Below are 15,286 nucleotides of genomic sequence, written 5' to 3'. Positions count from 1 at the left end.
TATGTCAATCCCAATCTCCCAATTCATCCCACCACCACTCCCCACCACCTGCTTTCCACCCTTGGTGTCCATACATTTGTTCTCTACATCTGTGTCCCTATTTCTGCCTTGCAAACCGGTTCATCTGTACCATTTTTCTAGGTTCCACATATATGTGTTAATATATGATATTTGTTTTTCTCTTTCTGACTTACTTCACTCTGAATGACAGTCTGTAAGTCCATCTACATCTCTACAAATGACCCAATTTTATTCCTTTTTATGGCAATATTCCATTGTATATATGTACCACACCTTCTTTATCCATTCATCTGTCGATGGGCATTTAAGTTGCTTCCATGACTTGCCTATTGTAAATAGTGCTGCAATGAACATTGGGGTGCATGTGTCTTGTTGAATTATATTTTTCTCTGGGTATATGCCCAGTAGTAGGATTGCTGGGTCATATGGTAATTCTGTTTTTAGTTTTTTAAGGAACCTCCATACTGTTCTCCACAGTGGCTGTATCAATTTACATTCCCACCAAGAGTGCAAGGGGGTTCCCTTTTCTGCACACCCTCTCCAGCATTTGTTGTTTGTAGATTTTCTGAAGATGCCCATTCTAACTGGTGTGAGGTGATACCTCATTGTAGCTTTGATTTGCATTTCTCTAATAATTAGTGATGTTGAGAAGCTTTTCATGTGCCTCTTGGCCATCTGTATGTCTTCCTTGGAGAAATGTCTATTTAGTTCTTCTGCCCATTTTCTGATTGGGTTGCTTGTTTTTTATATTGAGCTGCATGAGCTGTTTATATATTTTGGAGATTGATCCTTTGTCCGTTGCTTCGTTTGCAAATATTTTCTCCCATTCTGAGGGCTGTCTTTTCATCTTGTTTAGTTTCCTTTGCTATGCAAAAGCTTTTAAGCTTCATTAGGTCCCATTTGTTTATTTTTGTTTTTATTTCCATTACTCTAGGAGGTGGATCAAAAAAGATCTTGCTGTGATTTATGTCAAGTCAAAGAGTGTTCTTCCTATGTTTTCCTCTAAGAGTTTTATAAGTGTCCGGTCTTACATTTAGGTCTTTAATCCATTTTGAGTTTATTTTTGTGTATGGTGTTCTAATTTCATTCTTTTACATGTAGCTGTCCAGTTTTCCCAGCACCACTTATTGAAAAGACTGTCTTTTCTCCATTGTATATCCTTGCCTCCTTTGTCATAGATTAGTTGACCATAGGTGTGTGGGTTTATCTCTGGGCTTTCTATCCTGTTCCATTTGACCTATATTTCTGTTTTTGTGCCAGTACCATATTGTCTTGATTACTGTAGCTTTGTAGTAGAGTCTGAAGTCAGGGAGTCTGATTCCTCCAGCTCTGTTTTTTTCCCTCAGGATTGCTTTGGCTATTCAGGGTCTTCTGTGTCTCCATACAAATTTCAAGATTTTTTGTTCTAGTTCTGTAAAAACTGCCACTGGTAATTTGATAGGGATTGCATTGACTCTGTAGATTGCTTTGAGTAGTACAGTCATTTTCACAATATTGATTGTTCCAATCCAAGAACATGGTATATCTCTACATCTGTTTGTGTCATCTTTTTTTTTTTTATGGTGCCAATTTTAAATACCGTTTTATTTGACATTGCATTTTCCACTTACAATACAGTGCTTGTAAAGTGCAGTGTTATTTCCTTTCCCTGTGCACATATTCCATGTTCAAGTATCAAGAATGCCGAGTTTATTACAGCAGCTCAACTTTAAAACTGCCATGGAATTTGCTACAAATTTGGGTCCTTCAATGTTTTGTGGAACAATGCTAAATCTATGCTAGGTTGGCTTAATCAACCTCTTCAATGGTGGGCCCAGAGGAGGCACCAGCAGATGAAGGAGCTCCACCACCAGGGAAGCCCCCGGGCATTCCTCCTGGCATTCCTCCTGAGCTCTGGTACAGCTTGGTAATGATGGGGTTGCAGACTTTTTCTAGCTCCTTCTGCCGATGTTCAAATTCTTTTTTCTCTGCAGTCTGGTTCTTATCAAGCCAGTTGATTATTTCATTACACTTATCAAGAATCTTCTGTTTGTCCTCATCATTAATCTTGCCTTGAAGTTTCTCATTGTCAACAGTAGCTTTCATGTTGAAAGCACAGGATTCAAGAGAATCCTTCGAAGACAACTCATCCCGCTGCTTCTCATCTTCAGCTTTGTACTTCTCTGCTTCCTGAACCATGCATTCAATGTCTTCCTTGCTCAAACAGCCCTTGTCATTAGTGATGGTAATCTTGTTCTCTTTTCCTGTGCTCTTATGCACAGCAGACATTGAGGATGCCATTGGCATCAATATCAAAAGTGACTTCAATCTGAGGAACACCACAGGGGGCAGGAGGTACGCCTGTGAGTTCAAACGTGCCAAGCAGGTTGTTATCCTTGGTCATGGCATGCTCACCTTCATAAACCTGAATGAATACCGGGCTGGTTGTCCAAGTAGGTTGTGAAGGTCTGCGTCTGCTTGGTGGGAATGGTGGTGTTGCTCTTGAGGACAGTCATGACTCCACCAGCAGTTTCAATTCCAAGGGAAAGAGGAGTGACATCCAACAGCAGCAAGTCTTGAACATTTTCAGATTTGTCTCCAGATAAAATGGCTGCCTGGACAGCTGCACCACAAGCAACAGCCTCATCAGGGTTGATGCTCTTATTCAGTTCTTTCCCACTGAAGAAGTCCTGTAGAAGTTTCTGATTCTTGGGGATGCGGGTTGAACTACCCACCAGGACAATATCATGGATCTGAGAATTGTCTAGCTTGGCATCCTGAAGGGCTTTCTCCACAGGGTCCAGTGTGCCACGGAACAGGTCAGCATTCAGTTCTTCAAATCAGGCACAGGTAATTGAGGTATAGAAGTTGATTCCTTCATAAAGGGAATCAATCTCAATAGTGGCCTGGGTGCTGGAAGAGAAAGTGCACTTAGCATGCTCACAAGCAATACGAAGGCAACAGACAGCCTTCTTGTTCTCACTGATGCCCTTCTTGTGCTTGCACTTGAACTCTGCAATAAAATGGTTGACCATCCAGTTGTCAAAGTCTTCTCCACCTAAGTGGGTATCTCCAGCTGTAGACTTCACCTCAAAGATTCCATCCTCAGTAGTGAGGACTGACACATCAAAAGTGCCACCACCTAAATCAAAGATCAGCACATTTCTTTCTGCTCCAATCTTTTTGTCTAAGTCATAGGCAACAGCAGCAGCAGTTGGCTCGTTGATGATTCTAAGTACATTGAGCCCAGCAATAGTTCCAGCATCTTTGGTAGCCTGACGCTGAGAATCATTAAAGTAAGCAGGTACTGTGACAACAGCATTAGTAACAGTCTTCCCAAGGTAGGGCTTCTGCTATTTCCTTCATCTTTGTCAAAACCATGGATGACACCTCCTCTGGATAGAAACTTTTTGTCTCTCCCTTGTATTCTACTTGAACCTTAGGCCTGCCTGCATCATTCACCACTATAAAGGGCCAATGCTTCATATCAGGCTGGACAACAGATCATCAAATCTTCGTCCAATGAGGCGTTTGGCATCAAAACCCATGTTGGTGGGATTCTTGCAACTTGGTTCTTTGCAGCATCACCAATCAATCATTTGGTATCAGTAAAGGCGACATAGCTGGGGGTAGTTCGGTTCCCCTGATCACTGGCAATTATTTCCACCTTTCCGTGCTGGAAGGTACCCACACAAGAAAAGGTGGTGCAAGATCAATGCCAACTGCAGGTCCCTTAGACATGGCTGCTGAGCGCAGGCCCGGGTCCCCTGGAGGAGGAAACAGCAATCTGGAAAGCTGCTGCCATGTTCAATGAGACCTGATTGTGTCTTCTTTGATTTCTTTCATCAGTGTCTTATAGTTTTCTGAGTACAGGTTTTTTACCTCCTTAGGTAGGTTTATTCCTAGGTATTTTATTCTTTTTGTTGCAACGGTGAATGGGATTGTTACCTTAATTTCTCTTTTTGATCTTTCGTTGTTAGTGTATAGGAATGCAAGAGATTTCTGTGCATTAATTTTGTATCCTGCGGCTTTACCAAATTCATTGATTAGCTCTAGTAGTTTTCTAGTGGCATCTTTAGGATTGTCTACGTATAGTATCATTTCATCTGAAACAGTGACAGTTTTAATTCTTCTTTTCCAATTTGTATTCCTCTTATTTCTTCTTCTTCTCTGATTGCCGTGGCTAGGACTTCCAAAACTATGTTGAATAAGAGTGGCTAGAGTGGACATCCTTGTCTTGTTCCTGATCTTAGAGGAAATGCTTTCAGTTTTTCATCATTGAGAATGATGTTTGCAGTGGGTTTGTCATATAAGGCCTTTATTATGCTGAGGTAGGTTCCCTCTATGCCCTTTCTGCAGAGTTTTTATCATAAATGGATGCTGAATTTTGTCAAAAGCTTTTTCTGCATCTATTGAGATGATCATATGGTTTTTATTCTTCAATTTGTTAATATGGTATATCACATTGATTGACTTGCATATATTGAAGAATCCTTGAATCTCTGGGATGAATCCCACTTGATCATGGTATATGATCCTTTTAATGTGCTGTTGGATTCTGTTTGCTAGTATTCTGTTGAAGATTTTGCATCTATATTCATCAGTGATATTGGTCTGAAATTTTCTTTTTTTGTAGTATCTTTGTCTGGTTTTGGTATCAGGGTGATGGTGGCCTCATAATATGAGTTTGGGAGTGTTCCTTCCTCTGCAATTTTTGGGAAGAGTTTAGAAGGATGGGTGTTAGCTCTTCTCTAAATGTTTGATAGAATTCACCTGTGAAGCCATCTGGTCCTGGACTTTTGTTTGTTGGAAGATTTTTAACCATAGTTTCAATTTCATTACTTGTGAGTGTTCTGTTCATATTTTCTATTTCTTCCCGATTCAGTCTTGGAAGGTGATAAGAATTTGTCCATTTCTTCCAGGTTGTCCATTTTATTGGCATAGAGTTGCTTGTAGTCGTCTCTTAGGATGCCTTTGTATTTCTGCTGTGTCTGTTGTAACTTCTCCTTTTTCATTTCTAATTTTATTGATTTGAGTCCTCTCCCTCTTTTTCTTGATGAGTCTGGCTAATGGTTTATCAATTTTGTTTCTCTTCTCAAAGAACCAGCTTTTAGTTTTATTGATCTTTGCTATTGTTTTGTTTCTATATCATTTATTTCTGCTCTGATCTTTATGATTTATTTCCTTCTGCTAACTTTGGGTTTTGTTTGTTCTTCTTTCTCTTGTTCCCTTAGGTGTAAGGTTAGATTGTTTATTTGAGATTTTTCTTGTTTCCTGAGGTAGGATTGTATTGCTATAAACTTCCCTCTTAGAACTGCTTTTGCTGCATCCCATAGGTTTTGGATTGTTGTGTTTTCGTTGTCATTTGTCTCTAGGTATTTTTTTATTTCCGCTTTGATTTCTTCAGTGATCTCTTGGTTATTTAGTACTGTGTTGTTTAGCCTCCATGTGTTTGTGTTTTTTATGGTTTTTTCCCTGTAATTTATTTCTAATAAACCATAGCGTTGTGGTTGGAAAATATGCTTGATATGATTTCAATTTTCTTAAATTTACTAAGGCTTGATTTGTGACCCAAGATGTGATGTATCCTGGAGAATGTTCCGTGTGCACTTGAGAAGAAAGTGTAATCTGCTGTTTTTGGATGGAATGTCCTATAAATATCAGTTAAATCTATCTGGTCTATTGTGTCATTTAAAGCTTGTGTTTCCTTATTAATTTTCTGTCTGAACGATCTGTCCATTGGTGTAAGTGAAGTGCTAAAGCCCCCCACTATTACGATAATTACAACAGTAACTATTGTGTTACTGTTGATTTCCTCTTTTATAGCTGTTAGCATTTGCCTTATGTATTGAGGTGCTCCTGTGTTGGGTGCATATATATTTATAATTGTTATATCTTCTTCTTGTATATTTTTTATAAATTTATTATTTATTTTTGGCTGTGTTGGGTCTTCATTACTGCATGCAGGCTTTCTCTAGCTGCAGTGAGCAGGGGTTACTCTTCCTTGCAGTGCACGGGCTTCTCACTGCAGTGGCTTCTCTTGTTGTGGAGCATGGGATCTAGGTGCACGAGTCAGTAGTTGTGGCTCGCAGGCAATAGAGTGCAGGCTTAGTAGTTGTGGCTCACGGGCTTCACTGCTCTGTGGCACATGGGACCTTCCTGGACCAGGGTCTGAACCCGTGTCCCCTGCACTGGCAGGCATATTCCTAACCACTGCACCACCCGGTAAGCCCTTGTTCTTGGACTGATCCCTTGATCATTATGTAGTATCCTTCCTTGTCTCTTGTAACATTCTTTATTTTAAAGTCTATTCTATCTGATAAGAGTTTTGCCACTCCAGCTTTCTTTTGATTTCCACTTGCATGGAATATCTTTTTCCATCCCCTCACTTTCAGTCTGTATGTGTCCCTAGGTCTGAAGTGGGTCTCTTGTAGACAGCATATATATGGGTCTTGTTTTTGTATCCATTCAGCCAGCCTGTGTCTTCTGGTTGGAACATTTAATCCATTCACATTTAAGGTAATTATTGACATGTATGTTCCTGTTACCATTTTCTTAATTGTTTTGGGTTTGTTTCCGTAGGCCCTTTTTTTTTTTTTTTTTGCGGTACATGGGCCTCTCCTGTTGTGGCCTCTCCTGTTGTGGAGCACAGGCTCCAGACGCGCAGGTTTAGCGGCCATGGCTCACGGGCCCAGCTGCTCCACGGCATGTGGGATCTTCCCGGACCGGGGCACGAACCCGTGTCCCCTGCATCAGCAGGCGGACTCTCAACCACTGCGCCACCAGGGAAGCCCTCTGTAGGCCCTTTTTCTTCTCTTGTGTTTCCCACTTACAGAAGTTCCTTTAGCATTTGTTGTAGAGTTGGTTTGGTGGTGAATTTTCTTAGCTTTTGCTTGTCTGTAAAGCTTTTGATTTCTCCATCAAATCTGAATGAAATCCTTGCTGGGTACAGTATTCTTGTTTGTAGGTTCTTCCCTTTCATCACTTTAAATATATTGTGCCACTCCCTTCTGGCTTATAGAATTTCTGCTGAGAAATCAGCTGTTAACCTTATGGGAGTTCCATTGTATGTTACTTGTCGTTTTTCCCTTGTTGCTTTTAATAATGTTTCTTTGTCTTTAATTTTTCTCAACTTGATTACTACGTGTCTCAGCGTATTTCTCCTTGGGTTTATCCTGCCTGGGACTCTCTGTACTTCCTGGACTTGGGTGGTTATTTCCTTTCCCATGTTAGGGAAGTTTTCGACTATAGTCTCTTCAAATATTCTCTCGGGTCCTTTCTCTCTCTGTTCTCCTTCTGGAACCCCTATAATGCGAATGTTGTTGCGTTTAATGTTGTCCCAGAGGTCTCTTAGGCTGTCTTCATTTCTTTTCAGTCTTTTTTCTTTATTCTGTTCCATAGCAGTGATTTCCACCATTTTGTCTTACAGGTCGCTTATCTGTTTTCTGCCTCAGTTATTCTGCTATTGATTCCTTCTAGTGTATTTTTCATTTCAGTTATTGTATTGTTCATCTCTGTTCTTTAATTCTTCTAGGTCTTTTTTAAAGATTTCTTGCATCTTCTGATCTTTATCTCCATTCTTTTCCCAAGGTTCTGGATCATCTCCACTATCATTATTCTGAACTCTTTTTCTGGAAGGTTGCCTATCTCCACTTCATCTAGTTGTTTTTCTGGGGTTTTATCTTCTTCCTTCATCTGGTACATAGTCCTTGGCCTTTTCACTTTGTCTATCTTTCTGTGAATGTGGTTTTCATTCCACAGGCTGCAGGATTGTAATTCTGCTTGCTTCTGCTGTCTGCCCTCTGGTGGATGAGGCTATCTAAGAGGCTTGTGCAAGCTTCCCGATGGGAGGGACTGGTGGTGGGTAGAGCTGGGTGTTGCTCTGGTGGGCAGAGTTCAGTAAAACTTTAATCTGCTTGTCTGCTGATGGGTGGGGCTGAGTTCCCTCCATGCTTGTTGTTTGGCCTGAGGCGACCCAGCACTGGTGCCTACAGGGTCTTTGGTGGAACTAATGGTGGACTCTGGGAGGGCTTACGCCAAGGATTACTTCCCTGAGCTTCTGCTGCCAGTGTCCCTGTCCCCATGGTGAGTCACAGCCGACCCTGCCTCTGCAGGAGACCCTCCAACACTAGCAGGTAGGTCTGGTTCAGTTTCCAGCGGGGTCACTGCTCCTTCCCCCTGGGTCCTGATGTGCACACTCTTTTGTGTGCCCTCCAAGAGTGGAGTCTCTATTTCCCCCAGTCCTGTCAAAGTCCTGCAATCAAATCCTGCTAGCCTTCAAAGTCTGATTCTCTGGGAATTCCTCCTCCCATTGCCAGACCCCCAGGTTGAGAAGCCTGACATGGGGCTCAGAACCTTCACTCCAGTGTGTGGACTTCTGTGCTATAATTGTTCTCCAGTTTGTGAGTCACCCACCCAGTGGTAATGGGATTTGATTTTATTGTGATTGCACCCCTCCTACCATCTCATTGTGGCTTCTCCTGTGTCATTGGACATGTGGTATCTTTTTTGGTGAGTTCCAGTGTTTTCCTGTCAATAATTGTTCAGCAGTTAGTTGTGATTCTGGTGTTCTCCCAAGAGGAAGTCCTGAGCGATCTTTTAATATTATCAAGAGTAACAATCAGCACCACCATTTACTGAGCATCTAGTTCATGCTCCCACACTATGCTAAGTGTTTCACATGCACCATCTCATTCATTTTTTTTCCTCCTCATCTCATTCATTCTTTACATTTACTCTATGCAGTAGGGACTGTTTCAGTCCCCATGTGATAGACAAGGAAACTGAGGTCCTAAACAGTTAAGTGACTTGCTTAAAGTGATAATGCCAGGAAGTGCTAGAACTAGAATTAGCTATCAGATCTGTGTCGACTGAAAAAAAAATGCACAACCTAAAGGTTGAGAGTTATGTTTTATGTGGCGGACAAAACTGAGGACTTAAGCCTGGGACACAGCATCTCAGATAGCTCTGAGAGACTGCTTCCAAAGACGTAAGAGAGGAGCCAAGATATATAGTAGTTTTTGCAACAAAGACCATGTAGTCGGAACATCAAAAGATTACTGTTAATTAGAGAAAACCAGGTATCTCAAGTTAAGGAATTTAGCGCTTTTCTATGTATGGGAAGATGCAAGCGTCTGGGCTCTCTGAAATCATTCCTTTGATATGCACCTCAGCTATCTGGGCCTGTGCTTTCTCATCCTGAGTCTCCTCAGGGTGCACCTTCGGGGGTGGCTGCAGTGGCTGACCTCTAGATGGGGAGCATCCTGTTTCTATCCTGAGTTCCCTCGGGGCTCATCATAGGGGCAGCTGTAATGTGATGGCTTGAGGGCTGTGACACATTTGTTTACTGATTTTGCAGGTAACATTTTTTCATTGACATCTGTCTGACATCACAGCAGCCTGAGCTCTTACTCTGAACCACCTCTGATAGTACTGATTCTTCTTTTTCCTTGGGAAGCAAGCCCTGTCACTCAGGTCTCTTTTGGTGGAATAAGGAGAATCGGAAGGGTCCTTGGGCGGCAAACCTCAAGAATTTCTAGTATGGAGCATCTCATTGTTGACAACCACCAACAGTGAATAAGCAGGAGTACCTATTAACACCTGTTTGTTTTCCTTTTGAAAGCCTAATGAAGATGACTTCAGAGGGATGGAGTATTTTAAGTAGCTCCTTCACCAAAGCCCCAACCTTTGAAGTAAAACCCAAGCTGCTCCACTAAACAAATCAATCTTGCCCACAGATTTGAGTTTCCTGGCCAACACCCCAACAAGGACATCACAATACAATGGCCTGGGCTTTCTCCTGGCCTGTGGCTCTCAGCGTGTCCCAGGCAACCCTGGGCTGCCACAAAGAAAGTCAAAGGAGAACAAGTAGAAGGAGTCAAGGGGACAAAGCAAATGAGGCCACTCCCTTCTGTGGGGGCACCTGCTCCACGGAAGTCTGGGGAGAGAGGTACATAGTTTACTTCCACTGTCCCTATCTTCTTATCAATCAATTTATTTTAAATTATGTGCTCATTGAAGAAACTTTGGGAAAAAACAGATATGAGGAGGAAATAAAAATTACTAACTTACTCTGCAGAAACAAGTATTACTCTTTTGGAATCTATTTCTATTTGTGTTGTAGTTTTAACATAGTTGAGATTATACTTTATTAAAATATACAATTTTGTATTCAGCTTTTAAAAAATAAATGTATCCTCACATAATTTACAATTATTTTCAAATATCGTGTGCATGGGTAAACTGTATTTTCTTTAATTACATGGGCAAACCATGTTTTACTTAGCCATTCCTCTCTCTACTTTGAAGTATTTTCCAATTTTTCTAATCATTATAAATAATCCTGCAATTAATGACTTAGCATCATAAAGCTTGGTCTGTAATTCTGCACTACTTTAGGATAGGTTATCAAAATTAAAATTCATAAATCAAAAGAACAAACACTTGAACTACTGCCAAACTGCTTCCCAAGAGGGCTGTACTAATTTATAAGTCAACTTGCCATGTGGGAAAATGCCAGTTTGATAGCACTTTGCCAGAACTGAGAATTATCTTCTAAAATCTTTGCCAATTTGAAAGGGAATAAAAAACCACTTCTTTGTTATTTCAATTTGCTTTTCTTTATTAGTTATCTAAGGAGTTGAATATTTTTTCATAGTTTTTAGTCATTTAGATCCCTTCTTTTGTGAAATCTCCCAACTGTTTTCTTCTTTAAAGAGTGAATTATTCCTTCACAAATTTTATTAAATATCTAATTATGTGGTACAAATGTGAAATATAGAAATATGACCTGCAGATTTTATAACTGAACTTTGTATATACTGCTAATAGGGATTACTAATATATTCAAAGAGAATAGTTCAGAGACCTAACTAAAATAGAATTCTTCAAATATTTTAACAGATTAGAAATGTTACTTGCGACGGTCTCTACTTACAGCTGCCAACAATGGAAAATAACTTAAGTGTCCAGCAAAAGGGAAGGCCTAGGACCCCATGACAAACATACCTGAGGAATGGAAGTGGAGGTGGGGTGGGGTGGGATGATAAAAGACTTTTACTTCTCATTTCATATGTTTGAATTTCTTTTATTTTTACCACGTACTTGAACTACTCCTAAAATTTTAAAAACTTAAATTTTGATGTAAAGAAATTAACAAATGTGACTAATGTCATTCATGATTCATACGAAACAAGTAATAAAATTAAAACAAAATTGTGCATACAATATTACAAAAATGTTCATAAAATTCATTTGACAGAAATCTAGAGTGACATAATAAAAAAATTTTTTTTCTGTGGAACCAAAACAATGTGGCTGCAAAGGAGTGACATATAACTTTTTTACATTTTTTCCCCCAAACAAAATCATTCCATTGACTTAAAAGGGTCTTTTGAAAGATGTTCTTAAAATGGCATACTTTACATTTTTGTGTGAGACTTCTATTGTACACACCTCAGAGAGCATGTCTTTAGTCTTTCTACCTCTGTGCTCAGCTATTTTAAAGGTGACATTTCCAAAGGCCAGTGCTCAATCCCTTCTGCCAGGCTGCCTCATACAGTCCTTACTTTAATGGACACCAGGCACCTTCATAAATGAGTCTACCTGAGCTGGACACTCTGGAAACAGGAACTGAGGCAGGGGATGTTCACAGACAGCAAAGAGTCATTTCAAGTAACCTGATAATAAGTTAAACTAAATGACCTACAGAAAGACTAACTACAACCACTCCAAGAGAAGCAATGTCTTATGAAGACCTAAGTCATTCCCGCGTGCCACCCTAGGAAAGGTAAGTAAACTCTAAGTAAAAGGTCCTATGTACAACTTTTGAGTCTTTATTTCCTCAGTGTGCAAATTATTCAGCAATAATGTAGGGAAATAAGAGCTCTCATACACTTCTTATCCGAGTACACATTGGTAAAACTCTTGAAGGCAATTTAGTGATAAATTTCAGAAATCCTAAAGAAGGTATACACGCAGTGACACAATAATTCTATTTCTAGGACTTTAGAGTAAGAAAATAATTGAACATGTGTGTGACAATTACTGTTAGAAATTACATTAGAAAATTAACTGTATGGGAATTCCCTGGCAGTCCAGTGGTTAAGACTCAGCACTTTCACTGCTGTGGCCCGGGTTCGATCCCTGGTTGGGGAGCTAAGATCCCAGAAGCCACATGATGAGGCCAAAAAAATTTTTAAATTAAAAAAAAGAAAGAAAATTATAGTATTATTTAAACAGCTGAAAACTGGGAAATTAACTAGATATTTAATAGAAGTTGGTTAAAGAATTTCTATTTATTCATCAAGACAACGGAACAGTAAGCAGCCATGAAAAATAACAGACTAAATGTTTACTGACATGTGGCAGACTGTATTTTTGTCCCCAATTCTTAACCCCTCCCTATGTCCAGGCTCTTTGCCATATAACTTTGCAGTGCCCCCCCATTGTGGACAGGATGGAAATACTCACACCTGAGATCACCCATGTTTTGTTTTGATCAATGTGATGTAAGCACATGTGATACAACCAGAACTTCAAAAGCTCAAGCCTGATTGGGCTTGCTCACAGTTGTGTCTCTGCCATCACTATAAGAAGAATATGCCTAAATTAGTCCCCTGGTCCATGAGGATGACAGACATGTGGTGAAGAGCCCAGCCTAGATGAGCCAACTACAGTCAGCTGCCAATGCATGAATGAGCCCCGATGAAACCAACAAACTGCCTAGCCACATTCAACCTAGATCAGCTGACACCTATCTGACTTACAGACACATGAGCTAAGTGAATGCGTATTGTTGTTTTAAGCCACTGAGTTTTGGAGTGGTTTGTCAAATAACATTTTTGTGATGACAGTTAACCGATACAATATTTAAAAGTGTAAAAGAAAAATGAGGGAAAAATCTGGAAATATATACCTCCAATGCTAATAGACTTCTAGTGAAAAATGGTAGATTAATCACATGTATATCATCTTTCCCTCCAATAACCTCACTAAAATGACAATAAAGCATTAAAAATAGTCTTAAATAACAAATTAACAGAAGAGACTATAGCAAAATAAATTTTAACATAATAGTGGAAACATTAAAAGCAGGAGGAAGAGGGATAAATGACTGAGCATTATGGAAGAAATTACAGCTCAATGGCCTGCAGAGAGGAATACCAATAAAAATCAGGCCAACTCACCCCATACAACTTCTGAGAGATCCAGCACCTTGAAGGTTATCAGATACTATGGCAGGTGGGGGTAAGTTACAGAGATGAGAATCAAGCTGAACGTTTGTATACAGACCAGACAGAACCCCAGGTCTCACCTCAACTATGTGCAGCCAGGTGACTATCCCTACATACCCCATCCTTCTAACATTCTTAAATAATAAGCAGACAGCCAAGGATCACCATAAATAAGAGAAAATCTACCCATATGAAGGACAGAGCCCAAGACAAACAGAAAAAAAAGGCAGGGTGGGGGGGAATCCAGGAAGACAAAGAGATTATGCTTAGAACAAATGGAAACTGAAAACAAAACCAAGAAAACTCAGAGAGATAAGAGAGGATATCATGGTGATAAAATAATAATGATGCTTCAAAGAAACAACTGGAGACCAAGAAAGAACTTAAATCAATAGAAAATAAAACACACAAATTAGATCAATCCAAAAAGTCCAATATCCAATAGACACCCCAAATGAGAGGACAGAGAAAACAGAGAGGAGAGAGAATTTGAAAAACAGTACTGGAATATCTTCTAGAACTAAAGGACACTAGTCTCTATTTTGAAAGGGCCTACCAAGTACCCAGTAATGAATGAAAAAAAGAACCAAGTAGACATAGCATCATGAAATTTCAAAATACTGAGGATAAAAAGAAGATCTTAAATCTTTCAAAGAAAAAATTAGGTTACGTATAATGGCTTCAAACTGTCCAACAGCAACCGGAATGCTAGAACACAGTGAAGCAATGCCTTCAAAATTCTGAAGGAGGGCTTCCCTGGTGGCGCAGTGGTTGGGAGTCCACCTGCCGATGCAGGGGACACGGGTTCGTGCCCTGGTCCGGGAAGATCCCACGTGCCGCAGAGCGGCTAGGCCCATAAGCCATGGCCGCTGAGCCAGCATGTCCGGAGCCTGTGCTCCGCAACGAGAGAGGCCACGACAGTGAGAGGCCCACATAACGCAAAAAAAAAAAAAAAAAAATTCTGAAGGAAAATTTTTTCCAGTCTAGAATTCTATACCTTGCCCCAACTATTAATCTGGTGCTAAGTTAGAAAAACACATTTTTTCATGTGTGGAATGATTCAAAATACATATCTCACACACCCTTTCTTAGAAAACTACTAGAGGAAGTACTTTAGGAAAACCGAGGAAAAAAATCAGTAAACGAAAAAAGGAATCTAGGAAAGGGATACAATACAAGAGAATTATAAGGAAAAGTTCCACTATGACAGCTTTGCATCAAGACCAGACAACAACCAGGACAGACTGGTACAGGATGAAAGATGTGTGAGGCAGATCTCCAGACAAATAATGGAACCAATAAACTATTTGATGTACTTAACATTTTTTTAAAAAACTACAGACCTACTTTGTTTTACTGTACTTTGCAGATATTGTGTTTTTTACAAATTGAAGGTCTGTGGCAACCCTGCATTAAGTAAGTCTATCAGAGCCATTTTTCCAACAGCATTTGCTCACTTTGTGTCTCTGTGTCATGTTCTGGTAATTCTTGCAATATTTCAAAATTTTTCATTATTATTATGTTTGTTACGGTGATCTGTGATCAGTGATCTTTGATGTTACTCTTTTAATTGTTTGGGGGCACCACATGCCCATAATATGGCAAACAACTGATAAGTGTTGTCTGTGTTCTGACTATTTCACAGACTAGCTGTTCCCCCACCTCTCTCCCTCTCCTCAGGCCTCCCTATTCCTTCCTAATATTAAAATTAGGCCAATTAATAACCATACAATGGCCTCTGAGTGTTCAAGTTAAAGGAAGTGTTGCATACTTCTCACTTTAAATCAAAAGCTAGAAATAGGGTTTCCCTGGTGGCACAGTAGTTAAGAATCTGCCTGCCAATGCAGGGGACACAGGTTTGAGCCCTGGTTCAGGAAGATCCCACATGCCGCGGAGCAACTAAGGCCATGTGCCACAACTACCGAGCCTGCGCTCTAGAGCCCACAAGCCACAACTACTGAAGCCCGCGTGCCACAACTACTGAAGCCCGTGCGCCTAGAGTCCATGCTCTGCAACAAGAGAAGCCACTTCAATGAAAAGGCTGCACACCA

At 40.2% G+C, this 15,286-nt stretch overlaps 1 protein-coding gene and 1 pseudogene across 9 annotated transcripts in view; both read right to left on the bottom strand.

Annotated features, from left to right (window-relative positions):
* PIGU (phosphatidylinositol glycan anchor biosynthesis class U) overlaps nt 1-15,286 on the bottom strand; it is a 127,944-nt gene that overhangs the window by 78,429 nt on the left and 34,229 nt on the right. The window lies entirely within an intron of this gene.
* On the bottom strand, nt 1,675-3,741 carry LOC307197650 (heat shock cognate 71 kDa protein-like; annotated as a pseudogene). The gene has a single exon. The product of its transcript is annotated as a heat shock cognate 71 kDa protein-like (transcript).

The sequence above is a fragment of the Stenella coeruleoalba genome, assembly GCF_951394435.1.
Source record: "Stenella coeruleoalba genome assembly, chromosome: 15".
Taxonomy (NCBI): domain Eukaryota; kingdom Metazoa; phylum Chordata; class Mammalia; order Artiodactyla; family Delphinidae; genus Stenella; species Stenella coeruleoalba.
This window is presented reverse-complemented; position numbering and strand designations above follow the sequence as displayed.